Below are 26,371 nucleotides of genomic sequence, written 5' to 3'. Positions count from 1 at the left end.
CCATGGAAGATCTTACATGATTCTACCCTTCTTCCTCCCTAAACTGCCTCCCAAGACATGGGGGATGGGCCGTGGGAATCTGGAGGGTGAGGTCTGTTCCATTATTTGTACCCACCCCTTTGCTCCCACCCCACTGGTTCTGGTGCCCCTGTATGTGGGGTGCATAGAGGGTGAAAGAAATTGTCTGACTGCTTCTATGGTAGAAGGGTGGCTGTTTCTGCCTGTGTCTGACACTGTCCTTCCAAGGCCCCCTGGGTGGTGGTCCATATGTGAGTGGATCAGGGGGTCTTATGGGTTTCCCTCGAATGGAAAACTCATTTGGCCTGATTTCCTCTGGGCCCTTCAGCTTATCCTGGTGGCTCCTGCTTGGCAGGAAGCCTTTGCTGATTCCCAAGCCCATGTCGTATCAGAAAGACAGTTGGTTCAAGCCTCATTGCTTATCAGATCCTATCCATAGGAAACACACCCTTGACTGTCCCTGCTGTTTGAATGTATGTGTCCTTCCAAAATTCATATGCTGCAAATTAACCCTGAAGGTGATGCTATTAGGAAGGTGGGGTCTTTGGCTCAGAGGTGATTAGGCCATGAGGGCTCCACCCTCATAAATAGGATTAGTGTCCTTAATAAAGAGATTGAGGGAGCAAGTTCAAGTTAGGCCTTTTTTTTTTTTTCCCCCTTCTGCCCTGTGAGGAGACCCAGAATGGTCCATCTATAAGGAATGGGCCCTCACCAGACACTCAATCTGCTGGCACCTTGATCTTGGACTTCCCAGCCTCTGGAACTGTGAGAAATATTTTTTTGTTGTTTATAAATTACCCAGTCTAAGATATTTTGTTACAGCAGCAGGAATGGACTAAGACAGTCCTTGGCCTTTTATAAAAACTGGCTAGGGCCACTTCAGCCACCTCTTTATAAGCCTGAGTCCCCTAGTGATTCATACATATCTGTCTTCAGAATGTGGGGTCCCAGACACCTCCAAACCCTCAGCTTTAGGTCCTGGCCACTAAATGTCAGGCAACAGGTGAAGTCTCACAAAGCATCCTCTGAGAATCATTGTACTAATTGCTTGTCTACTTAATCTAGCTGTTTAGGTGAGAGTGACAACCTCTCTCTATAATGAAGGATTTTCTATTTCTGTTTATAATTCTGTTGATTTTTGCATATGTATTTTGAGGCTGTGTTGTTTGGTGCCCACAGCTTCTGGAGTTTTATATCTTCTTGATGAATTATTGCTCCTTATTACCAAGCATTGCTCATCTTTATCCCTAATAAATAATTTTATCCTAAAGTCTAACTTGTCCTGATAGTAAAGTGGCTATTCCAGCTTTCTTTTTGTTGATAGCTGAACTTCTTTTTTGGTATGTTATATCAGGTATATCTTTTTCAGTAAATGTATGTTAAACTTTTCTGTTTATTTATGGTTTAGATACATCTCTCATAAACAGAGTATAACTGGATTTTTAAAAATCATCCAGGCTGAGAATATTTATGTTTTGACAGGTGAGATTAATTTATATATTGTGTAAATTACAATATATACAAAATATATTTGTAGTTGTTACTGTCAACTTATTTTGTGACTTTCATTTTTCCTGACTTTATCAAATTTATTTATGCTGCCTATCCCAATCTACTGTTTTGGGAATGTTATACACTCTAATTTTAGTCTGGTTAGACTCTTCTTACGATTGTCTAATTATCCCTCACCTAACAAAGTCTGCCATCAAGCATTGTTTCTACCCACTTTCCAAACGATCCAAGGCCCTCTGACTCTGCTCCCCTACTTCCAGCTCTCAGGTTACTGTTACCTAGTTCTTTAGTTCTGCTTTGTTTTAGTAATGATTTCTAAAGTTAATCATTACTATTATCTCTTTAATTGTATCAATGCTTATCTTGATTTATCAACTCATAATTTTCTTTTAAAATTGAATTTAAGATGCATATATATCAACTCATAATTGTCTTTGTTTACCTTTGTATTTTTTTTTTGAGACGGAGTCTGGCTCTGTCGCCCAGGCTGGAGTGCAGTGGCGCAGCGCAATCTGGGCTCACTGCAAGCTCAGCCTCCCGGGTTCATGCCATTCTCCTGCCTCAGCCTCTCAGGAGTAGCTGGGACTACAGGTGCCTGCCACCACGCCCGGCTAATTTTTTGTATTTTTAGTAGAGATGGGGTTTCACCATGTTGGCCAGGATGGTCTCGATCTTCTGACCTCATGATCTGACTGCCTCAGGAGGTGCTGGGATTACAGGCGTGAGCCACCATGCCCAGCCTGTTTACCTTTGTATTTTGAATTTCATTTTTTTCCTTTCTGGGTTTAATTTTCTTCTTATTGAAGATATACTCTAATAGCTCTTTAATTAACTGTCTGTAAGTAGTAAAATCTTTCGGTCTTTCCCTCAACGTTTCTTCAGTTTACACTCACTCTTGAATGTTAGTTTTGCCTGACATAGAATTTTAGGTTGCCAGTTATTTTCCAGCAGCACTTTGAAGGCATTGTTTTATTCCCTTCTGGCGTCTGTTGTTGCTGATGAGAAATCTTGTATCCATCAGGTTGTTTCCTTTGTAGATAATCTTTATTCTATTCTCTGGTCACTTTTAATACTTTGTCTTTGTCTTTGATGTTTTATCATGATATGACTAGATGTGGATTTAATTATGTTTATTTTGCTCAGGACTCTTTTTTAAAAAAAAAATCTAAAGTCTCATTTCTTTCTCTAAAATCTGGTTATTATTTATCTCCAAATATATCTTCTGAATAATTTTTATCCCTCATTTTCACTGTTCACTTGGACATCTCATGCTAGCCTCCACACTCCTTAACATCTCTGTTTTTCCTTCTTTCTAGGTAGTTCAGTAATTTCTCTTACCATTTTTGAATAACTGATTTTAAGATAGTCTATTAAATTTTTATTTCTGGAATTTGTCTTCAGTTATTTCAGCTCTGTCTGTTATTGATTTATACTCTGCTGCTTTTTATTATGGTTTAAATTTCTGTTTTTAAAAAGTCATTTTAAATTAACTTTATAGATGCTTTTGTTTGATCTTTTATCCATGCTGTTTGGGGTGCTAATCCTCAATCTTTTTGTATCTACTACATCTACTAAAATCTACTTATTTTGGTTTTTCTCTTCATGTACTTTATAAAATTTTCTTGTGAGCTTATCTTCAGTGAGGATTGTTCTTTCTTTGTGAATTCTCTATAATGTAAGCTATGAAAGTGTCTCTATAAAGTAGTTTTATTTTTGCTTCTGCCAGAGCCCTAGGGGTGTTGAATCAGTTGGTCATGAATCAGTTTATCTATCTATCTGTCTATCATCTTTCTATCAACCATCTATCTATACATCTAATCATCTATCAGTCACCTATCTACCTACCTATCTTCTATCAATTATCTATCTGCCTATCTTCTATGTATCATCTATCTAGCTATCTACTATCTATCAGTCATCTGTCTACTTACCTACCTACTTTCCTGTCTTCCATCAATCATTTATCTATCTACCTATCTACCTATCTTCTATCAATCATTTATCTACCTAGCTATCATCTCTCTCTCTATCATTTATCAATCATTTATCATTTATCATCTATCAATCATCTATCTAATGACCTACTTATCAATCATCTATGTATCTAGTACCTACCTACCTATCTACCTACCTACTTCTATCAATCATCTACCTATTTACCTATGTACCTATCTCCTATCTATCTATCTATTATTTATCTATTAGCTATCTATCATTTATCTATCTAGCTATTATCTATCTATCTTTCTATCATCTATCTATCTATCTATCTGGGCTGCAACACACTATACAAGTAACAGAAATGTGGTTTTTATTTCTCACAGATGACTGTTTTTGCTGCACATAGCCTTAGGCACACAGCGACTTTTGCTAGGAAAGGTTCCAGTCTTTGCTCTCCTGCTTCTCTTGGGTCATAAGCTGTGTCCTTTGTCCCTGCTTGGGCCTTGGAACCCCACCCGCAGTGCTTAGGACTTGCACTTGTGACCCAAATCCCTATGGGTTCCTGTGGATTCAGCTAGCACTTGCTAACTGAATTTCTTTCTTTGACTCTGGACCTTGGGGCTTTCTGTTTTCTTTCTCTTGCTCTTGGCCATGTATGTCATGTATGTAAATTCTTTCTTGGGGGCAGGGTGGATGTTGGTGGTGGTTAGATTTTCTCTAGCATTTCAACGTGCTTGTAATTGGAATAAGGCCTGATTGTCTCAGGCGAGTCTACCATGTGGTGATTTCAGACTGTTCTTTATGAAGATTATTTATTGTACTTCTAGTGAAGTCCAGGGACAGCATGGGCATTCAGTGAGGGAAACCATTTTTTAAAAACAGTGATTTTTGTGACCCCGTGACAATGGTTACTGTGCCACTCCAAGATCACATTTTTAATATAATTTTGTATTATTGGTGTTGAAAGCATTTGGGGTAGTATAGATAGCTTTTTGATGGTTTAAAAAGTGGACAGAAGTGGGGAAGGAGAGAACAAAAATAGCCGGTATTTTGGTAGGAAAAACTGAAAATTCAGCAAGAGAGTAAGTCTACAACTGTGTGGAAGCTGGAAGAGAGGACAGATGGAGAAAAATATTTCATCTAGGAAACACGGAAGATTGTTTTAAGGGGAACCAGAGCAGAATCTTCAGTTAGAAAGAAGCAAGCAAGAAAAGAAATAATACGCCCTATAATAAGTACACTTTCTGGTTAACATTTCACACTCCCAACAAGAGCAAATGGCTTGTAGATCTTGCAGCAGCATGAGGCTAATAGAAATTGCATGGAGATTTTTAAGTTGCTTCTATTCAAGCTGACATTATCAGAGAACGGTCCTTGAGTAAGGCTGAGGCCATTCTTCAGGACCTAACGTGGATATGCCAGTTGAGTTTGTACTTAGACAGGACACAATCAGTAATACTAACAATGTACACATTATACTGGTAATAGAAGAGCTAACATTTATTTGACTATTTTTGGAAAGGCATACTGTAATGTCTATAGAGATAAATGTTTATGCTTTGGTAGGTAATTTAAAAAGTCTATTATAAGTCTGTTATAATAACATTCACATGAAATTTCTTTTAATTGAAAAATAATGCTTTAAGACATTAAAAATTATTTAAAAACTCAAAATTGCCTCAATTATACCACCCTTGTGTAACTATCTTCATTTTACATTTGTGTATTATTTTTTCTTATTGTAATCATACTGTACATAATATTTTACATTTTCTCCTATTTATTCCATAATAGATGTTTTCATGTATATAATAAAATTCTCATAATTTTGTAGACATTTTAGAATGGAGATTTGCTATTAAGACATAAAACTAGTACTTTTTTTTTTTTTTTTTGAGACAGAGTCTCGCTCTGTCACCCAGGCTGGAGTGCAGTGGCGCGATCTCGGCTCACTGCAAGCTCCACCTCCCGGGTTCACACCATTCTCCTGCCTCAGCCTCCCGAGTAGCTGGGAACCACAGGCGCCCGCTACCACGCCCAGCTGATTTTTGTTAATTTTTAGTAGAGACGGGGTTTCACCGTGTTAGCCAGGATGGTCTCAATCTCCTGACCTCGTGATCCACCCGCCACAGCCTCCCAAAGTGCTGGGATTACAGGTGTGAGCCCGGCTGTGGTTTCTTTATTTTAAAAATTCCTATGTTTGCAGTGAAAGAGCCAAAAGTTAAAAACTGAGATGCATTAGAGAAGCAGGAGTTTATGCCACATGCAAAGAGCAGGTAAAAAGCACTCAGGAAGACAACAGAAGTGACTCAGAAGTGTTCTTTATGAAATATGCTTCTTTAAGGATTGCTTGAATCTGGGAGGTGGAGGTTGCAGTGAGCTGAGATCACACCACTGCACTCCAGCCTGGGCAACAGAGGGAGACACCATCTCAAAACAAAAATAAAAATAAAAATAAAGTAAAATATGCTCCTTTAAAAAAGTGCTGGTTAAGCTTTGACTATACCTCATTTAAAATTTTTTAATGTCAATAAATTTATTTTGAGTTGCTTCTAGGAGAAAACTGTTACTATTTTAAGGTTACTGTCTAGGAGAAAACTGTTATCCTCTCTACTTAAATCAAGATAGTGACTGGAAATGCTGGCACATGGAAATAGGAGGGTGAGTGCTTGGAGTGTAACGCTCATGGGTGCCTGTCAAAGGAATGAGAAACTCGGGGAGTCAAGTAATCTAAGAATTCAAACAGGGAAAATTCTCCTTATACAGGAACAATATTTAGTTGTGATTCCAATCTTCACCTTGTATCTCCCCTGTTTCTCTGGCTAGCCTTTGGCAGTGAAACCTCAAAATAAATATTTATTCATTTATCTCTCTATTTTTCTATTTCTCTGTATGATTTTTTTTTTCTTAGTGAGCATGTCTATGACAATAATATGGTGTTGGATTGCTTCAAAGTTAACTCACCACATTGCCTTTGCCGCCAGAGAGATCTGCCTTTTCTTTAGGTTTTGTAAAACGTTGTAGTTATTTTGGGCCCACAGTGTACAACTGAGCCTTCAGTTGGGATTCAGTGGGGATTCCTATCAGTGGTGTTATTCAAACATTAGGTTGGATTCCTGCCTGATCTGGCTGCCGCGTTGTGGACTCTGTCATCTGAGTTGTGGAAGGTGTCCTACTGACCGTTCCATCCTGTCAATCCTGGAATCCAGTGATCCCCTTGACATCTGTCAGTCCCAGCAATAAAAGCTGGTGAACTCTGTGTCCACTGGTGGAGGTGATAACCCTGGGTGGTGTTTCTTCCTTGTAAACCTGATTGTAATGCCCAGAGAGAAAGGAAATCTAATAGTGGCAGCCATCACCATTAGACTCTTGGAGCCAGAGATTTCCAGGTGGGGTTAGATGCATGGGTAGGTTGCAATCCCAGGCCTGCCTTTTTCAAGGAGTGGTAGCAGAGTTTTGAAATCATCTGAAGTCTCAAGGGATGTCTCTGTGGCTCTTATAGAAGATGCTGTGGATGTGTGTTTATTGGTTGTCCAAAAAAAACATAAAGAATACAAACAAAAACCTCTTGGCATCTTTAAGCCAGAAATGTGCCTTAATTGTTTAATTCTACATTCAACTGGTTCTGTGATTCCATGCTTATTAAGATTTCTTACTTTTGAAGCTATTGGTCAAATAAAACGGAGCCCCTTGTCCCTGCCCTTTATCCATCTTAAGAGCAAGGAGGTGTGGTCAGTGTTATCAATGAGGTCCATGTGATGTTGGATTCTACAGTTCTGCCATGATGGGAGTTGCCACATGGGGTGGGGTCCCTTTACTGTCCCCTCTGGGCCCCTTCATTGCACTCTGGAGGGTCTTTCTCCTGTGGAGCAAACAGGGACCGGGAGACACTAGGCTGGAGCTGTCCTGAGTCTTGTCCTTCAGGGGACATTTTCTGTCTTACCCATCCCACCTTGAAGGAAAATGGGACCCCAGCTACAGAAATCTACGTAGAGCTGGACATTTCTCCCAGCTACTGGCCTGCAGGCAAATACTTCTGATTCTGAGGTTGTCAAAACTGCCTTGATGCCCAGCCATTCTCAAACCTGGGTGTTTTCACTTAATACCTTCGCCAGCCCCAGGGGAGCCAAAGCCGGGGCGGGGTTGGATGGGGATTGCGGGTAGGTTTGGATCTCCTTGTATCTGTAGACTCTTCTGCTTCTTGGTGTTTGTCTATCTGATTTGCTCGCTCTTGTAAACTTCCTGGCCCTGTCACCAACCTTGTGCCTTATAGATCACTTGTTTTGCCTCCTCTTGTTTCCTCAGCTCTTTCAGAGACCCAGTGGGCTGTTGCTTACTCTTGGCCTGATTGATTTTGACACTATCCTATTTCCATGTGGCTTTGCTACAGGTTTACCTGGCAGGGCAACCCACCAGACATATGAGAAACTGGGCTTCTTTGTTTTCTGAATGAGCTGTTCTCAGTAGGTTATGATGTAGGTGCAACTTTACTTCCTCCAAACTCATGGCTCAAGTCTGATAGCTCCTTCCTGTCCCTGTTCCGAGTCTCCTCAGGCACCAGACTTTCCCCGTCACTTCTAGATACAGTGAACAGTCTAATTTCCAAGTATTGAGAGGTCCAGAGAAGTTGAATTTTTAAAAGCCTATTGTTCGTCCTGTTTCAAGATTCTTTGCATCCGGAGCTGGTGTTAGCATCGGAAACGCCTCTGGGGCCATGGCCGGCTCCCAGCCTCAGAGGCTTGCGCACCCACTCCTCTCCTTACCACTGACCTCTGCCTCTGGTTCTCCAGGGTTGGAGCAGGAAGACAGGACAACAAGGGCTATTAATAGGGTTACTTGGCCATGCATCATGATTTGGTGTCGGATTCCCCTCTGTGAAGCAAAGGTCTAAAAGCTGCCCCTTGTTCGTGGAATGCATGGGAGGGTGCCGAAGGGCTCTTGCAGTGACATTGCCCCACAGCTCTCCATGGCAGGGTGACATCCCTGTGTGTGTCTGCTGATGGTACCCTTCCCCTAGCTTCACCCTGGTACACCTCCAGCCTCTTTCTGTCAGGGCTGGCTCACCCCTGCAAGTCCAGCCACCTGCCATGGGTCCCTGGGTACAAGGATATACCCAGGTCCTCTCACCTCACCATGGATGGAAGCTCAGTGTGCCCCCCTATGGCCTCTCCTTTTTACCTGTCCCCAGGCAGCCTCTGCAAATTTCTCTACCTGGAAGGCAGTCACTAGCCCCTGTGCCCTGGTAGCTCAGAACCCTAGGGGAACCCTTGGAGGCAGCCTAAATGGTTTTTTTGAAGCTTCCCTCACTGGCCTTGAGGTTGGTGCATCTGCACATGGATGTGAAATTTCCCTGTCTATGTCCCCCTTTCCTTTCTTTCCCTGGGGTGGAGAGAGGTGCTGCACAGCCTCTGAAACTTTCTCTGGAGGAATGCCAGGTCTCTGGTCTCTTCTATCAGTGCCGGTGCACAAGAGCTAATTGTGCAGATGTCTTCCAACTCCTCCTTTGGTTGATTGAAATTGTGGGAGGATTTATACTGTGCAGAAACCAGAAAACTCTACACATCCACCCTGCTCCCCTCTGCGACTGTGGGAGCTGGATACTGAGCACTGACCAGTTTCTGACATATGTACCCTTGAGGCCGGGAAGGCAGAGGGGCAGGGACTTACTGTTGTTGTTTAGGTCACCCCTTAGAGAGTTGTGCATGGATGTGCGGGCTTCCTTTTTTAGAGAGTGCACCGCTGCTGTGCTCTGTGCGCTATTCTGAGCCTCAGCCGATGGCAGGAAATGTCCCATTTTGCACTCGGTTACTTATGTGGCATTTGTGATACATTAGTGCTGTGCCTGGTGTTTCTTTCATGATATTATTCCCTGTTTTCCAGGTTAGGAAACTAAAACTCTGAGAAGGTGGACTTGTTCAGGGCCAGGTGGATGGTCACTGCTAGCCTCTGTGCCTGCACTCTGCTGCCTGCGCTTCCATGCCTGTGACCCTGTCTGTGGGGTTCACTGAGCCAGTCTCATAGTCCAGCTGCTGACTCCAGGAATGGGGCATGGGGCCCAGGAATGCCTCAGCGATTCTGATGCAGGTGGCATCAGATGGTTGGAAATCACCTCTGCAGCCTGACAGGGACTGGGGTCTTGGGGTTCTGGGAGAAAATGGGTGGTTTTTAGAGGGAAGCCCTCCTCCTTCCTGTGCTAGAGCAAGGTCAGGCTTACAGTCCTTGCTATGTGTAAAGGACGTGGCTGGTCCAAGATCAGGGCTCTCCTTAACTCCATCTTGGGAGCCCAGTGACTCTGGTTTGCTGAGATTGACCTCCACACAACCTGAGCACCTAACGCTGTCAATTTCTGCTGGATTGTTTTGTGCTTATTAACGAACTCTCAGTTATTTCCCACATAATCGACTTTAAGTCAACAGATTGCAAATGTTAATTACATCACATAATTTCTAAATTATATGATTTTATAATTCTGAGTTTTATTGGCAGTTTTGGTAATTTACTCTGTGCACATTCAATTTGCCCAGTTGGCGTGGGCTCTGTGATGTGCTGTCTGGGTTCCCTTCCGGAAGGAAGGACTTATTCCCTCAGATGCTGGGAGTATGGTTGGAAGATGCCTCAGCTGTCAGCCCTCTTTGGGAAGTGCCTGCTGATGATGACAGCCCTGTCCAAGCTCATGCCTCGTTCCCAGGACATCCTACAACCAATGACTCATCAATGCAGGAGTGTCAGCCAGGGTGCTCCAGAAAGATCCAACAGGATGGATGTAGATAGATCTTTCTCCCTCTCTCTCTTTCTCCATGTGCGTGTGTGTGTGTGTGCGTGTGTGTAGATATATATAGATATCTCTCTCTATTTCCAGTTCCTTAAAATAAATCTTATTACACCCATCTTTATGTCCATACATAAATGTACACACACGTGTGTTTATATGTGTATAGATATAGAGATAAAATGAGATATCTATGTATGGATGTATATGTATGTAAATATATATAGACAGATAAACCAATTTCTTAAAAATACATCTCATTATATTGATCCATATTTATAACTATGTACATATGTGTATATACATATGTATGCATCTAGATTCAGATGGATGATAGATATAATGAGATGTATTTTAAGGGATTAGTTTACACAATTGTAGACTGGCAAGTCTGAAATTGGGAAGGCAGGCCAGCAATGATCTTTCCTTTTCTCCAGAGTGGGCCACAGCCCGGTGCTGCAGGAAGAAGAAGATATTACCATTAAAAAGAACAGCCAAGCTCTCCTGGATAAAAGGAAGCCCTGGGAAGTTGGTGTCTGCTCAGATTACCTACACAAGAGTCTCAGTGCTTTTTGGGGAGACTGCCTTTTGTTTTCAGAAAATGTAGGTGGATGTGACTGAGTTGAAGGTGGGTGGTGTGATGTCTGAGTCTTCCTGGTGTTGGTCCGCCCCATGCCTTAAACACCACTGTGGGGAACCTCTCCTGGGAGGTAAACCACTTCCAGCTCAGCCTGAAACCAACCATGTTCTTCAGTCTTCTCAAGAAGGCCATCTTGGCTGGGTGAGATTTTCAGAGGTTAATTCAGAGACTCGTTGCCAAAACTTTGCATTTCAGAGATGTCCAGGAAACTAAGGAACTCTCCAGAGAAACTGGGAGGCATTACAACAGATATTAGCTTGCATGTATCTATGTAGTTGAATTTTTGTCATCAGGACAGAAGGATTAGTTCTGTCAAGTAATCAAGTGTCACACAGTTTGGCTCACAAAGGTTAATCTTTCCACTCTTCCTGGGCTTTGACTGTGAATAAGTATCGCTGGATCACAAAAGAGAGGGCCCTGTGGTGGAGATGACTTACAGAAAGTGCCTCCTGTTTGCTTTCTCTGCTGTTGAACCAGGATGTGCCTTTCTCTACACTTAGCAGACAGTATGGTCCTCAGGAATACACAGAGGCTGGTTTTGAATTCAGAGTTTGAATTTGTGTTCATTTGCTTACCCTACCTGTGATCTTCACATGCCTCAGTTTTCTGAGAAATGAGAACAGGAATAATCACCTTTCAAGCTCTCTCAATAAATGGACCTAGTGATTAATACTACGAAAGGCTCTGCCTGCACCTTGCACTGCTGAAGAAAGCTGTTACCACCACACAGAAGAAGGGCAGTAGCCTTGCTGGGTTAACTGGGTTCGTGATGAGCTTATTTTTTACAAAATATTAAGATGTTCTAGCTATTATAAAAAGAGATTCCCCCCCCCCCCCAAATCCCACACCAATTTTTATATAGAGAGGATCTGGTCCTGGGATTGCAAAACCTGTTCAGATTCCAGAAGGCTAGGCCAGCAAAGAAAATTCTGGTACTTAATTGTGCCTTTCTCAGCAAAAGAAAAAAAATGCTGAATAAACCTCATAACGCACCTCATGAATGCTACAAATTGAAAACTCAATGACATTTCAAGCAAGAAAAGAACCCCCTAGTGGTATATTGGTTCACCAGGCAGGTGTGTGGGAAGCCAGACGGCCAGCGAGGTTCTGCCCTCCAGGAAGGGTCTGCCCTCCAGGTGCGGACCCTCTCCCCATGTCACTGAGAAGCTCTTTCCATCTCTCTCCATTCTTCATCACAGTCTCCATCTTAAAGGCTACACACTGCCTCTGGAAAGTCTTGTTGTTCTTTAAGGGCAGAACACTTCGGAGCCAGCCTCCACCGCTTCCGCCCTGCTTCTGCTCTGAGGTGGCCCCAGCAGGAGTACCAGTCCTAGACCCTGACTGAGCAGAGCTCCCAGGCTTCCATTGACCAACCTCACAGGCCCCGGGGTTCAAGGATGCACATGCTCATTCTTGGGGCTGAAACAGAACTCCCCATCTTCACTGAGACCCACATTTCCTGGCTTTCCATCCTGCTCTCCTCTCTTCCCTGCACCTTCTCTGCTTAATTGGCCACCAGGCTCTGACATGTCTTCTCATCTCCACCCTGTCTCTTGCATTCCGAGGCTTCCCCACCTTCATTACCTTGGGCTGGACCATGGCAGCCATCCTGGAACTGGCCTCTCTGCCTCTGGCCTTCCCTCCCTGTAGTCTCCTGCCTCATGAATCTTCCCAACAGCCTCTTTGGGAAACTTTGCTCGGCAGGTGCTCCAAAATCTTCAGCTATTTTCACAACAAGGTTCGGACTTCCTAGCCTGAAAGTCTAGACTCTCCCCACGTCCTGGCCCTTTGAGATCCACACAAGCCCTCATCGTCCAACCAATGTGCCTGCCATTTCCCTCTTGCCTCGGGCTCTCCTGCTTCTTCATTTTTCTGGAACTTCTGCCTGAGAGACTTGTCTGATTTCTCTCCAGCCTCTCTGTTCCAGGCCATTGTGCAAAACCCCTCAGCTCTTTTTTTGCTTGGCAGATCCCTTCTCAACCATCTCAGGAGATGGCCAAGATGGCAAAATCATTTTTATAGTTTCGACAGGGGGCTTCTATTAAATGGTCTCATTGACTCCTCACGTAAAGTAGCTGTGTTGGCTCCCTGTACAGAGTCTTCTGCAAGCTGCATTTGATTTCTGTTTTGCCTAAGTTATTATTGTTGTCTGGATTGCCTTCCTCTCTGACGTCCATATAAGTTCTTCCTATTTTTCATGATCTGGGTTCTGCTATTCAAGGCTGAAATGCCCTATTTTCCTCCCCTTCAAATGATTCCAGTCCTTCTTACTGGAGCAGCTATGTGGCCCCTTCATCTGCATCACAAAACCTGGGTCCACAGCCTTCCTCTCCTGCAAGGCATGTGGGCTCTTTGGGAGTGAGAGACACACCTTGCAACTTTTCTGTCCCATATGGCCCCGTCCACAGCTCTGTGCATGGGGTGAGTGCTCAGTTCATACTTGTTAAAGGACGCTTTGATGATGGAGTCCATGGAAAATTCTATATAGATGCAGTGCATACCTATGAGGCTTCACGGGTTAACGGGGAGGCATGTTGTCAACCGCAGGTCCTGAGTGTCGGGGAAGCATGTTTTTGGCGGGGTTCATGATTTCTATTTTAAATATGAAGGATGATTTTTAAATTTTTATTTCCCAATTGTGTCCAGTACAAATGAGGTGATCTTTGTGCAATCCTTGTAAACCAGCCAAAACTCAGTGGAAATGGAAAAGCTGGTTTCATTGCTCCTGGTGGCTCAGTACCCATCACTGAAATCCCAAAGTGTTTTTGGCAAAGCCGATGGGTATAGAACTATTTTCATGATGAGTTCAAGGTTCTTTGAAATTCCCCACCCTTAAAGAGCACAAGGAAACCTTTTCCTGTTGGTATTCTCTAATTTTTTTTTTTTTTGTCAACAATGTGATATACAGAATTGAGAATCTGAAATATTTTTTTCTTCTTTTTTCTTTCTGCTTTTAATGCTGCTTGATTTTTCTTAGGAAAGGTTCTCACCTCTCTCTGCCTCTCTATACTATATCTGCCTCCTACAAGTATCAAAGTGATGCTGAAAGAATAAATTTTATCTAAAAAATGATAACTTGTAATAAAGTCTCTTATATGTAATCTCTCTTTAATATGACTTGTTATTTTTGTTCTATTATAGATTATTTTGTACTTGGGAGTTTTGCTTTATCTAAAATATTGAGATGCTAATATGATATTGGCTAATTGCCAATTGGGTATTTTATATATAACCTCAGAAGTAATTATGTATTTTTTTTTCTGTCCAGTATTGTTCATTTGAAAATATAAAACAGATCTCATTGCAAAGATGGTTGTCTATGCATTTGCTTCTTTAAGATTTGACCTTGTAATTATATCGAGACAAAATTCATTTTGAAGGTCAAATTTGCCTCTAAAACAGACTTCAAGATTGTGTTCTCAAAGATATATTGTGTTTGATGAACTTTCTTAGAAATACATAATGCTTGTTTAATCTGTGGCTTGCTTTTCAGTTGTCTGCTCTTGTAAAATGACTAAATATTTGTTTTTCCAGTTGAGCTTAAGGAAAAAATCCCTGGTAAATGTGTTTTCTTGAACAGAAGGCTCAGTGTAAAGCAGGAGAGAAGTCATATTTATAGTTGCTTTTACTTTCTTGATGTCATCCGCCTTTCAAATGCTGTCTGTTTTCCTTCAGATCTCTCATTTTTACGGGGGGGCCCCAGGCAGACCCTGGTTCCCACACTGAGGGACATGGCGCTGTTTTGCTGCTGTGTGTTTTGTTCTGGTGGAAGCTGGCAGCCACCTCAACTCTGAGATCAGCTCAAATGCTTTACATGCAAAACGGCAAGGCTGAGAAAGAACTGAAAGTTTCCTTGGGTCCAAGAACGTCTTGGGCTTTACAAACTGGTGCCCACAGGCACATTAATACCTGTGTTTATTTTGCTATCTCCTGACACACACATAAAAAATGGGGAGACGCACTGGGGAGAAAGGTTGATTGAATGTCATGAATGGAAGAAAGATTGACCCTCCAAAGCAACATGAAATGAAACCAAACCACAATAACAACCAAATGAAATAAGACTGACAAGAAGTATGTGGTCATGGCCAATACATGGCTCAGACATGATTCATGGAGACCCTTGAAATTTTCTTCCAGCAAAACTGCACTTTAAAGGTTTAAATGTTCAACATTTCTCTATGACTTAGAGTAAAAGGGGACCCTTTAGGGAATTGTATAAGAGTCTAAGGATTGCCTTACTGAGTTCTAAAGTATAGCAGAGTTAGTGGTGCAGCAGTTTACATAGGAAAAGCACACACACACACACACACACACACAGAGTGAAGGGAGATGACAATAAGCAGCCCACATTTTGGGCTATTAACCAGGTTTAGGAAGCAAAATTGCTCAAGTGGGAGTAACTGAAGAGCACTCAAGCCTGCCACTTTTCCAGATTTGGAACTCCGCCTCCCTGGTTTCTCCTCTCATCACAGGGTCTCAGTGCCTAGGAGAGCAGCTGGCTATGCTGGCTTCACAGCTTTCCTCTGAACACTCTTTTCTTATCAACAGTTCCAGGCTTCTTGGTCTCTCTTTGGCTTCTGGAGCCCATGTGTGCTAGAGCTGGCTCCTCCCAACTCGCTAGAGCCGGCAATGATGCGTTAGAGCACATCTTTTCCCAACTCTGCATTCAGGGACTCCCCTGGGTTCCTTGCAGTTGCCCATGATGGAAATATTGACTCCATAGAAATGACCAAGTGCTTCAAATCAGGAGTTTTCCTGTGAGAGCCTGTTGTTAGCCATCTGGCAGCACACCCCTTCTGAGACAGTGGGGTCCCACCTTCCTGCCAGAACTGATCCCACCATTGTGCTGTGAAACATGGCATTTCCTCTACCTCTTCCCCAGACAGTAACGTCCTTAAGTGCCCTGGCTCTAGAATCTCTATCTCCTCTACTCCACTGGCTCCCTTTATCCTGTCTATAAACATACCTGCTTTTCTCATCCTTCAAACACACTGAGCAAATAAGATAAACCTTCTTTTCATTGGTTTGTAAATGCCTTGAGGGCAGGGCTGAGTCTTGCGCACTAGTGCATCCCTAGCTACTAGTAATTTCTGAAGCACAGTAAGTGCCCAGCAAATGTTGGGTGGGTGAAGCCAGTTAGTGCTTTTCGTTTTTGTTTTCATTGTTTTTTGGTTTTGTTTGTTTGTTGGTTGGTTTGTTTTGAGGAGTCTCACTCTGTCCCCCAGGCTGGAGTGCAGTGGTGCAGTCTCAGCTTGCTGCAACCTCTGCCTCCTGGATTCAAGTGATTCTCTTGCCTCAGCCTTCTGAGTAGCTGGGATTGCAGGTGTCCACCACCATGCCCGGCTAATTTTTGTATTTTTAGTAGAGATGAGGTTTCACCATGTTGGCCAGGCTGGTCTTGAACTCCTGACTTAAAGTGCTGGGATTACATGCATGAGCCACTGCACCCTGTGGCATTAGTGCTTTTCTTTGAACTGCCACTCCCTCCCTAACTTTGTTGCTCAACTCCTTCCATGAGTAGCCTACATTGCCCTTTGCATATCCTCCCTGTTTTTAACTACTGAGCCATTTGGCTTCATGCTGTCAGGCTCCTACAACATTTTTAGAGGACAGCAAGAGGTTTTAAGTTGCCAAATCCAGGACCTGTTCTCAGTGCATATGGTTGGTTGAATGACTTTCTCCTGGACATTAATCTCTCTGCAGTTGCGACACTGAACTTTCCATCTTACTGAATGTCCTTCCTTGGCTTCCATGACTTAGATCTTTCCTAGTTTCCTCCTTACGCTCTGACTGCTCCTCCTTGTGTTCTTGGCTGTTTTCCTTTTCCTTCTCAGTCTGAAAATATTTCAGACACTGCCTTCAATCCTCTTCTGCCTCCCTAACTCCCACTTAGACCCTTTTGCTCCTTTCACCCCTGGACTTTCCAATAAAGAAAAAAGAGGAAGGATTGCAGAATTTCTGTTTTTAAAAAGCTCTCCAGCTGATTGTCATGCTCAACCAGGCTACACTCTGGCATTGAGGATCAAGCAAGGCAATGGGGGAGTTGGCATTTGTGATTTTTTTCTTTACAACTCTGTCTCTCTCACTAGGCTCTGAACTCATTGGCAAAGCCCAACCCTAGTTAGTGTTTAGCTCAGTGCTTGGCACATGGAGGGAACTCAGTGCGTATGGATGGATGGATAGATGGATGGATGAATACATGGATGGATGGGTGGATGGATGGATGAATACATGGATGATGGATGGATGAATACATGGATGGATAGATGAATGAATACATGAATACATGGATGGATGGATGGATGAACAATTGTATGAATGAATGGATTTGAAGGGCAGGTTGAACTTAGATTATGGAAGAAGACAACATTATCAGTGAAATCATCCCTTAATTATAGAGACAAATCATTCAACATTTCTGAGTTCATACTCTGTGCCTTGTGGGGACATACAGGTGAAAGACTCTTTCCCTGCAGCATGCTTCCTTGGAGAACACTTCCCTTCTTTCCTCTCCTCATCTATTTCCTCCACCTTTCCTGCTCTCCTCCCCATTCCCACTTATTGAAATGCTAAGTGCCCATCAACTGCTCTGTTGCTGCATCTTTGGTACCTCTCTTGTGACCCTCACCACATTATGCCTCCACTCAGTAATTTAATTTAAAGTATAACCTCTCATCATACCCTTTGTTTATTGAGGGGAGGTTCCATGCCACCTCCAGTACCTGGACACTCAACATGTGGATAGACTGAGATAGGCCACTTATCATGGTAATAGTTATTTACTAATTCTTAGATACAGTGTTGTAAGTATGGAGATCTATGAGCTGAGCTAATTTCCAGCAGATCATTTTATTTTAAAATTAGAACTGAAGAGCATACTCAGCGTGTCTGCGTGACTATGGATACAGATGGTAAAAGAGCTGAAAGCGACTTTTTTGAACATGGCTACTAGAGTGTATGGGATACTTTTGCTGCCAGTAATAACAATAACAACAAAAATGACCCCAATTCAAAATGGTTTAGTTAACAAGGAAAATGCATTTGATGTGCCTAGCTGCCCTGCCATGAGATGCCTTCAGAGTTGGTTTATACTCTTCCCTACCATAGATAGAAACACAAGGACTTCCCTCCTTTCCCCCAGATATCCACAGCATATTGGTTTTATCCTCAGGTGACCTCTTCTCATGGTCCTGGGATGGCTCTCACAGTTCCAAGTGCCACACAGACAGGACTACTACTCTATGGCCTTTCTTCATCAGCCAACACTTTTCCTAGAAGTCCTCTAGCTCGCTTCCCCGAGTGTTAGACTGACCAGAATTATATCATGTGCCCTTCCCTAAACCAATCAGTGGTGAGAAGAGATGGTGCCCAGTGATAGGATTTATACTGGTGTTGGGGCTGGTCATCCTCCGTGGGTCATGTGGGGGCAGGCAGAACACCCAAGCAAAATTATGTTTCCTTCCATAAGGGAGGAAGGGCAGCCAGTTGTGTCTGCTGCCATTGCCACCTGTGTGTGGCTATACATGGAAAAAGCAGGCTTCTCTGTGGCTGTGTTCACCATAACTGTGGGGATGGACGGCTGCTGCTGCTCTGTCCTTGGCATTGCTGGTGGGAGTGGAGCCTTCTCCCCAGGCTGCTGTCACGCACGTGGGGTCCAGGCTACTTCTTGGAGTGAGGGCACCTTTTCTGGAGTTTTCTTTCTTCACAGTAGCCAGTTCCACCTATGGAATATTCACTGCTGCTTACACGTGGTGGCCAGGGAGATCTGTGCGTAGAGAGTGGTTCTCTTGTCTAGTGTTTTGGGGAACAAGGTGGTCATTCATTCCTGAATTTAACAATGCCTTTGCTGGGCATGGTAGCTCACCCCTCTAATCCAAGCACTTTGGGAGGCTGAGAGAGGAGGATTGCTTGAGGCCAGGAGTTCGAGATCGGCCTGGACAAAATAGTGAGATCTCATGTCTCCAAAAATTTTTTTTAAAAATTAGCCAGGCATGGTGGTGCATGACTCTTTTTCCTATAGTCTGAGCTAGTTGGGTGGCTGAGGTGGGAGGATCACTTGAGCCAGGGAGGGTCCAGGCTGCAGTGAGCTATTGGCACCACTGCACACCAGCCTGGATGACAGAGAGAATCCTGTATCAAAACAAAGACAAAAACAGAAAGCAATGCTTTGCATCTGTCCATCTGGACCATCAGCAACCCCTTCTCATTGAACTTGCACCACCTCTCTGGAGTCAGAGCCTCTTACTCACAGTTTTCAGATGAGCAAACTGAGGCTGAGGGAGGTTTTGTTGGCTGCTAGTGGGTCAGCACAAACATGGGGCCCCAAGCTCAAGGTTCTTTCTGCCTCACCATGGCTGCTTTGACACCTTAAGCTTACCCTTCAGGTACTCAGATGTGTTCAGCTTTGGCCATTTCCAGTCCAGATTTCCTGATGATCCGGTGCCTTCTTCTAACTCCCCATACAGAACACAGAACCTGACCGAATACTGAATCCCAGGGGTGATGTGGTTTGTCCCACTGGCCAGGGGCAGGGCTTGGGGGGTGGTGGTGGTGGTGGAGGGGTGTCTCTTCAGGTCATGTGACTCCTTGACCTTGGCTTTCTGCCGTTGCTGGACCAGGGGTGATTGAGCTGGGTTGAGCAGTTTGCACTCTTACCAAAGTTCTCAAACGACTGTATTTTTGAGTTCTTGAGTCTGGTTTACATAATTTTCTGACTTTTTTGCTTTGATGAGGCCAGCTCACGCGGCTGGTAGTGTGCCTTTCTCTGGCAAAGCTTCCCTTCGTGGACTTCGTGACATCTTTTTGGATCCTTTGTGGCTTCTCAGCTGTGTTACACATAATTTACGTTGTCAGGTAAATGCTCTCAGGCTAAATGAAATATTAATAATGCCATAATGCTAATTTAAAAATACCCATTGCACATATTTAAGAGAATCCTCTCTGGGCTTGACTCTGGGCTTCAAATCAGGCCCAACAATGTCTCAACCATAAATCAAATTATCCTTTCAGCCAGTAGAGGTTTTGGCATAAAAACCTACTATAGAATAGCATAGTATAGGGAATCTTAGTTCACGCTTTTAAAACTTTTATTCCCTTTGCAGAAATTGGAAACCAAATACTCCTTTAACCACTTATCCATGCAAAACAGTTAACCAAGCAATAGTCAATATTGGCTTTTGGATTTGGGGAACATGTTTATTAACTCAAGATTTGCACAGCTTTGGCCGGGCGCCGTGGCTCACGCCTGTAATCCCAGCACTTTGGGAGGCCGAGGTGGGTGGATCATGAGGTCAGGAGATTGAGACCGTCCTGGCTAACACGATGAAACCCCGTCTCTACTAAAATACAAAAATTAGCCGGGCGTGGTGGTGGGCGCCTGTAATCCCAGCTACTCAGGAGGCTGAGGCAGGAGAATGGCGTGAACCTGGGAGGCGGAGGTTGCAGTGAGCCAAGATCATGCCACTGCACTCCAGCCTGGGCGACAGAGTGAGACTCTGTCTCAAAAAAAAAAAAAAAAGATTTGCACAGCTTTGCAAAGCATGATCTACTGCACTGTCCCCCTCCCCCATCCCCTTGAACATCAGGCCGCCGAGCAGGGAAGGCCAGCTCCTTGGGCCCATGTATGACTGGATGGGAAAAGAATACATTACAGTGAAATAAATGCTTTAAAAGCATGTTTAGGATTATAAAATGATTATTCCTTAGTTTTCTCCCCTGATTATAAAGATGAATATTTTTGGTTTAGAAAATTTGGAAAATACACAAAACTATAAAGAAGGAAATAGGAGTTCAACTTTTCAGATGCTATGTATAAGTGAGAGGATGCAGTATGTGTCTTTCTGTGCCTGGCTTATTTCATTTAGCATAAAGTTCTCCAGGTTTGTTCATGTTGTCACAAATGACAGGATTTCTCTTGTAAATGCTGAATAGTGTTCCATTGTGTATGTGCACCACTTTTCTTTATGGGCGTTTATGTTGATGGACACTTAGGTTGATGCCATACCTTGTCTGTTGTGAATAATGCTGTAATGAATGTGGGAGGGCTGGTACCTCTTTGACATACCGATTTCATTTTCCATTTTCTTTGGATCTATCTCCAGAGTGGGATTGCCAGCAATCATGTAGTATTTTGATTTGTAATACATACCAAATTGAGTTGTAGTACATTTGTAAAACGTATAGTATTTTGTTTTGTAATTGATCTTTGTGTTTTTGAGGAACCTCCATCCTGTTTTCCATAATGACTGTACTGATCTACGTTCCCACCAACGGTGGGCAAGAGTTCCCTTTTTCCACATCCCCACCAACGCTTGTCTTTTTGATAATGGCCATTCTAACAGGTGTGAGATGACACTCATCATGATTTCGATTTGCATTTCCTTGATGATTAGTGATGTCGAGCGTAGGGGAACTGGGGAGATGTTGGTCAAAGGACACAAAATTTCAGTTAGACAGGAGGAGTAATTTCAAGAGATCTGTGACTTGAACTTGAATAGACCTATGATCTATTGACTGTAGTTAATAACAATGCATTATATTCTTGAAAATCACTAAGAGTAGATTTCAAGTGTTCGCACCACAAAAAAATAAGTATGTGAGGTAATGCAGATGTTAATTAGCTTACTTTAGCCATTCCAACATGTATATATATATATATTTCAAAACATAATGTTGTACACGGTAAATATATATTACTTTTATTAGTTGGTTTAAAACATAAATAATTTTAAAAATATTTAAAAAAGAGGAAAATAAGAACTCCTATTTCACACTGGAAAGCCAAAGACCATGACTATTAACCATTTTGATAACTTTTCTCAGGTCATCCTCTTTCCTTTCCTGCCTTCCCTCTTTTATTTCATCCACTTATTTTTTTTTCTTTGTGCAATATTGGGATGATATTATGTACGTGGTTTAGTACCCTGATTTTTTTCCCCCAGTAATGTGTTTTATTTTCTGTATCACAACAAATGCTTTTCTGTGACATCTGGGCAATTTGCCTCTATGCACAGGTTTTGAAGACTTCAGGTGGAGTTGGCTGGGGGCTTCCTAAGTAGAGTGGGAATGTCAACTGGCCTGTGGAACCATTTAGAAATAATTCTGCCCATTACAAATATTGATTTGATGCAGTGCTTAAGATGTTTTCTAATTTTAAAATATTTTCAACGGAAACAGATGCCATTTACAATTTCTCATGTTGTAAGGATTCTACTAAATATATTATTTGGGGATTGAATATTTTACTTGGAAAGTTGTGTAAGAAATTCCTGTATCTAAAAAAAAAGAAGAGAGAGAGGGACTGGATTTTGGAGCCGTGCTACAGGCATATTGTAAGAAAGATTTTTTTCTTTCTATCTTTTTAGCTAGTTAGTGTTCTAAGATTTTAAAAAATACAGATCCTCCTAGCATTTACAAAGTAAAAGGGTTGTTTCTTTTCTGGGACTATGACAATTGCTTAATTACAGTTCTCAGGATGTTTTCTAAATTCTAAATCCCACTGCCCTGTTCTGAGCAGCAGAAAGTGCTAACAGAATGATCTGGGGAAGCCATTATTACCAAAGCTGGGGGCTGTAAGGAAAAGAAAACATTTTCAAAATATTTTCTGTGCAAAAGCGTCTGTGTGCTTCAGCATGCCAGTTAGGCTTGGCCTTGCTTTCACTCCCGATTTTTGCTTCATAATGCTGGGCTTCCCTCAGAGGAGAGGAATGTTGTCCCCTCTTTTTTTAAGGGGAAGGATTTAAGTTCTTTCCCCTTTTAGGATATTTTAAAATAATGTTTAAGAAATAGGTTTTGTCGGTACATGTACAGTTGATCCCTGGTATTAATATTTGAAAACAAAATAAGGTTTAATATTCTTCAACTTATATTCAGGTTATTCCAGGATCTTTGGAGACCCGAGGAAAGCCGTGTTGACCAAAAGCAAGACAAATGACTCACAGAGAAAAAAGATGGCAGAACCAAGGGCAACTAAAGGTAAAACGAACAGAACCCAAATAATCTTATGCTGCCTAGTCAGGACCCCTTTTAAAAAATGTGGATATGTAAATATTTTGTATCTTTACTATTTGATTTTCATGGTTCCAAACCTCCACAGACCATTTCTGGATTCTTTGCTGTACTTGGATGAATTATGTTGGTTCTACATGACACCCTTGACTTCCCTGAGATAAGATGCCCCATTGCCCAGCACTGCCTGTTCCTGGCCCTACAGTGTGGAGATTTTAGAATTACTGCCTTCTCAGTTCTGTAGTCTTCACAGCCCCTCTTTTCTCCATCACTGTCTACTGTCTTCTCCCTTTTCCAGAGGAACCAGAGGCTAGGTGTCTACAGACTGGTGCTTTTACGATATTTCCATTTTTCTATGATACTACTACATTTGGCTTACAGTCATTTTGTGGTTATTTCACCTGAATGCAATTGAAACCTTCTTTCAAGGGGCACACCCAGGCAGTGAATCTTTGTATTCACAAAACATGCCAAAAAATAAAAATAAAACCCAGTTGGAGAAGGAGAGGGTCAGCTCCCTCTCTCTAAGGCATGCCCATGAGGCCGGCTGGAATGCTAGGGCTCCCTTGGAGAAGCACCGCAGGGATCAAGGTTATGGGGGTGCTCACATGACACTCATGCAGGCCGCAGAATGTAAGAGTCCCTCCTTTGCCAGAATGAAGCCAGGGTCGATGAGTGGAAGGAATAGCAGTCCATGGAGCCTGAGACATGCCTTGACCAGGGTCAGAGTTCAGTGAGAAATGGTGCGATTAAAATGGATGTGGCTCTTGAGGCCATGCCCCGACTGTGAGGCCTCTAATCTGCATTAGTTAAGTGACTTTCGTAAGTCCCTCCATAGAGGTGATTTCCTTTCCCGGTGCTGTTGTAACAAACTGCCATGAACTGGGTAGCTTAAAACAACAGAAATTCATCATCTCACCATTCCGGAGGCTGGATGTCCGAGATCAAGGTGTCAGCCCAAGTGGTTCCCTCTGAGGGCTTTGAGGGAAATCTGTTCCAGGCCTCTTTTGTCTTTTCCCTGTGTCTTCACACCATCGTCCTTCTATACAGGTCTGTCTTTAAATCTTGTCCCTTTTTTTGTAAGTGGATCAGTCACGTTGGGTTAGGTCACTAATGACCTCACTTTAATTTGATTGCCTCTGTAAAGGCCCTACCTCTCTATCATCACATCCCGAGGGACCGGGGGTTAGTACTGCAATGCATGAACTGGGGGAGAGAATTGATACAATTCAACCCATAGCTATAAGTATTTTTATTCATTTGGAAAGATGAGCCATTTCCTACTGAAGAAGTCCAGTTTCTTATTTTTAGATAAATGTAGAGATGCATTCAGTTTCTCATGCTGTCTTCCGTCTCCCGCTGGTATTCCCTGCTTAGCTTTGGAGTGTAGGAGCCAGGACTGGACTGGGTTAAGGTGACTGGGGCACAGGATTTTGGGCGGTGCTCCCCTTTAGGTACTGATCCTGCACTTGCATGAGCCTGAGAGGGAGAGCCTCCTTAAATCATGGGCCCTACGTTTCTCCCTGCCTCCTTCTTCCTGCCCCATAAGGGAGGCCTCTGCCCCAGTCAGGGGCCTGGTGTGCTTGGCAGGAATCAGGCCTGTGCAGTTCTTATGGCAGGGTTTGCTGGTGAAAGACTGATTTGCCTAATATCTGCTCATCCAGGACAAGTGCACCCAGCGACCAATGCTTTCAAGGAATGGATTCATTCCTATGAATACTAAATTGCTTAGAGCCATTTTGCCTACAGTGTTTTCACTTGATGACTAGTTATCTTAAAACTAAAAAATACATTTCTAAATTAAGGATGTTTTTAGTCAGTTGACAAAGGGCTCTTATGAAAATTAGCAATTTATTTATTGAGAATTATTTTTCCTGAAAAGTTGCAACATTTTAATTAGCCAGCCATGGTAGCACATGCCTGTAATCCCAGCTGCTCGGGAGGCTGAGGCAGGAGAATCAGTGGAACCCGGGAGGTGGAGGTTGCAGTGAGCCAAGATTGCGCCACTGCGCTCCAGCCTGGGCGACAGAGCAAGACTCCGTCTCAAAAAAAAAAAAAAAAGTTGCAACATTTTATACAGTATCAAAATCGTCCATTTGAAATATTTTTACTTTCTTAATTATAATGATTACCACTTGTTTAGTGTTGATTATGTGCCTAGCCTTGAGAGAGTTTTCTTTCTGAGGCATAATTCAGTTTAATCCTCACAAAAGCCTGATGGTGTAGACAGAGGAGATAATCAAACAATGGTTCAACTTGCATACTGACCAGTTAGAATAGATACAGGCCAACTCTTGCACTGACACCTTTATGAATTGCTGAACATCGTTTGGAGGTTTTACACATTTTTTATTTATGTTTTCCAACACCAAATACATCGTGTCTTCGCCAGTACCAACCAATCATTCAACACTGATACCAACCGGGTGTCCAACAGTTCAATTCAGTTCTGACACTGAGTACCGGAAGTTAGCACACGGGTTTAAGGGCTGAGCTCCCCAACACCGTCCTCACTTCAGATACCAGTTACAAGTATTGGGTCCCCAGGTTACCTACACTCTGTCCGACATGGCTACAACATTGGGGGTTCCCACAACCCCCCTTTTAGGTGCAACAACTTGCTAGAACTCAGGAAAACGCTATGCTCTTATGATTACAGTTTATTATTAAGCATATGAATGAACAGCCAGATGAAGAGGTGCACAGGGCAAGGTCTGGAAGGATTCCAAGTACAGGAGCCTCTGCCCTTTTTTTTTTTTTTTTTTTTTTTTTTTGTGAGATGGAGTCTTGCTCTGTTGCCCAGGCTGGAGTGCAGTGGCACGATCTCGGCTCACTGCAACCTCCGCCTCCCGGGTTTACGCCATTCTCCTGCCTCAGCCTCCCGAGCAGCTGGGACTACAGGCGTCCGCCACCACGCCCGGCTAATTTTTTTGTATTTTTAGTAGAGACGGGGTTTCACTGTGTTAGCCAGGATGGTCTCGATCTCCTGACCTCGTGATCCACCCTCCTCGGCCTCCCAAGGTGCTGGGATTACAGGCGTGAGCCACTGCGCCTGGCCGCCTCTGTCCCTTTAGCATTGGGGTGCACCACACTCTTCATACCGATATGCTCACCAGCCCAGAAGCTGTCCTAACCCCGTCAGGGTATTTTATGGAGATTTTGTTACATAGGCAGGATTGATTAAATCACTGGCCACTGGGGATCAACTCAATTTCTAGCTCCTCTCCTCTCCTGAGTGGTTGGGAAATGGGGCTGAAAGTTCTGAGCATCTAATCAAGACTCACTCTTTCTTGCAATTAGCCCCCATCCTGAAGCTATCTAGGGACTCACCAACCCGCTGCCTTCTTAGAACAAAAGATGCTCCCATCACTTGGGAAATTCCCAGAGTTTTAGGAGCTCCATGCCAGAAACGAGAGACAAGGGCAAATGGAGTTCTTATTATACTACAGTAATATTATCCTCATTGTGCAAATGTGTAACTA

At 43.0% G+C, this 26,371-nt stretch overlaps 1 protein-coding gene across 5 annotated transcripts in view; it reads left to right on the top strand.

The window, feature by feature from the left end:
- ERG (ETS transcription factor ERG) overlaps positions 1-26,371 on the top strand; it is a 279,268-nt gene that overhangs the window by 52,989 nt on the left and 199,908 nt on the right. For all 5 annotated transcript variants that reach the window (XM_001170678.7, XM_001170554.7, XM_003319073.6 and 2 more), the window contains exon 2: positions 22,755-22,856. The gene's annotated coding sequence lies outside the window, so the exon portion shown is untranslated. The remainder of the gene's footprint in view (positions 1-22,754; positions 22,857-26,371) is intronic.

This window comes from Pan troglodytes, chromosome 22 (assembly GCF_028858775.2).
Source record: "Pan troglodytes isolate AG18354 chromosome 22, NHGRI_mPanTro3-v2.0_pri, whole genome shotgun sequence".
Classification (NCBI taxonomy): domain Eukaryota; kingdom Metazoa; phylum Chordata; class Mammalia; order Primates; family Hominidae; genus Pan; species Pan troglodytes.
The sequence above is the reverse complement of the archived record's forward strand: the minus strand, read 5'-3'. Positions and strand labels throughout refer to the sequence as shown.